The following is a 2,063-nucleotide window of genomic DNA, read 5'->3' as shown; positions in this document are numbered from 1 at the left end:
GTGAGAAAAGTCCACAGTTTAATCATTCCTCCCCAACTTGTAACCCCACCCTGAACTTCTGGACTCAAGCGTTGGAGATGTCAGGCGGACCTCAGGCTGCTCTGCATTGGGTCAGCCCCTCAGGGCTGTTTTCCCACCATGCATGGCACAAGCGGAATCTCTGCCTGTTACCCACACTCCCTGCACCCCTGCACCCCGCTCCTGTGATCATGTCGGAATTTAAAGCAGCAGAGCAGAGAGCGCTTGGACCATCCAACTGGTTGCTGCGGCCATCTCTGCGAGCAGTGCGTTTGTGTTCCAGGCTGCTTAGTTCATGCCTCCGAGAAGGGGGTCTCCTGCTGCCAGCTAAGTGTGTGAGACCTTGTGTGCGCATCTCCCCTCCGAATCCCAGCGATGGGTGGCCTTAGCTTTGGCTCCAAGGAACAACAGCAGCTGTTGGAGCGGTTGCGGCCCCTGCCCGCGATGCTCATCCTCCGGCCTTCAAGCCCCACAGAAATGTCAGAGGTTACCGCGTCGTGGTGGTCGGCACCGCTGGTGCAGAAGGGGCGACCGGCCCCTTCCATCATGTGTACCTGCCAACCACTGTAAACGCTTACTGCCAGTGGCTGGGCCGCGGCCACGGTGAGCTCTCCCTGCACGTCACCGACAGCAAGAGTGGTGACACAACCGCAACCGCGTGCTGCAGTGCCGCGCTACAGCCCGGGGCCACGCCTTTGTCCGGGTCTACTCAGTCAGCAAGAAGGAAACCCTGGAAGAGGGAAAGCCTTCTGTGAGCCGAACTGCACGATCAAAGGTAACAACCTGCATAAGTTCCCCACCGTGCTGCTGGGAAATAAAAGTGATGACACCCGCCTGGAGGTGGCCCTGAGAGGTGGTGCCACCTGTGCGCTGGGGCGGAATTGCGCCTTCACGGAGATCTCTGCCAGGGCAGATGTGGGTGTGCAGGAGCTGCTCCACATGCCGCTGGATTACAAGAACCAGCCCGACCCCGCCCTCTAGGAGCCCCAGAAGAAGTGCCAGACGCCCAAGACCATTGAGAAGATGCTTGACAAGTGCATAATTATTTTATTTTATTTTATTTTTCAGAGGAAGAAAGAGAGAAAGAAAGAGAAAGAATTAAAAAAAAGAAAAAGAAAAAAGAATGGAGAGGAAGAAAGAGGGAGAGGAAGAGGGAGAGAGAACAGGGCTGTTGCTTTATTGCCCGGGCTAGAATGCAGTCTAAAAATCAGTATGCCTGTAATTGTGTTTAATAATAGAGGCATAAAAAAAATGAGGGAAGAAAATAATTAACAAGCAGCCAACCAATATTTCATTTAAAACTGTAAATAGATGTGATGTGGTACTGATAAGAGTGTATATTTTGTGTATTTAAAGTGGAGAGTTCTATAAATGTTAATTAAGTCTACTTGTTCCGTATCTGAGTTCAAGTCCTGGATATCGATGTTAACTTTCTGTCTCACTGATTGTCTAATATTGATGTTGAAGTCTCCCACTATTATTGTGTGGGAGTTCAAGTCTCTTTATAAGTCTTATATATCTGGGTATTCCTGTATTGGGTGCGTATATATTTAGGATTTTTAGCTCTTATTGCTACATTGATCCTTTTATTATGTAATATCCTTCTTTGCTTCTTTTGATCTTTGTTTCTTTAAAGTCTATTTTATCAGCAAAAATTGCAACTCCTGCTTTATATTTATTTATTTTTGCTCTCCATTTGGTTGGTAAGTTTTTCTCCATCCCTTTGTTTTGAATCTTTGTGTATCCTTGCATGTGAGATGGATCTGGATGTAACATACCAATGGGTCTTGGCTTTTTTTGCCTGTCTGTGTCTTTGGATTGGGGGATTTAGTCAATTTAAATTTAGAATTAATAACAATATATGTGAGTTTGATACTGCCATTTAATGTTAGCTGGCTGTTTTGCCCATTAGTTGATGCAAGTTCTTAATTATGTTGATGTTCTTTACTTTTTGGTATTTTTTAGAAAGGCTGATACTGGTTGTTCCTTTCTATTTGTCAAGTGCATAATCATGTGAGCCCTGGGCCTTAAGAGCCAGCTCTTCC

At 46.5% G+C, this 2,063-nt stretch overlaps 1 pseudogene; it reads left to right on the top strand.

The window, feature by feature from the left end:
- The first annotated feature begins 393 nt into the window (after window positions 1–393).
- Window positions 394–1,228, top strand: LOC116548368 (annotated as a pseudogene).
- The last annotated feature ends 835 nt before the right edge of the window (window positions 1,229–2,063 follow it).

This window comes from Sapajus apella, unplaced genomic scaffold (genome assembly GCF_009761245.1).
Source record: "Sapajus apella isolate SASKATOON/1434 unplaced genomic scaffold, GSC_monkey_1.0 scaffold10618, whole genome shotgun sequence".
Classification (NCBI taxonomy): domain Eukaryota; kingdom Metazoa; phylum Chordata; class Mammalia; order Primates; family Cebidae; genus Sapajus; species Sapajus apella.
Note: the sequence above shows the minus strand (reverse complement) of the source record. Positions and strands in the feature narration are given on the sequence as shown.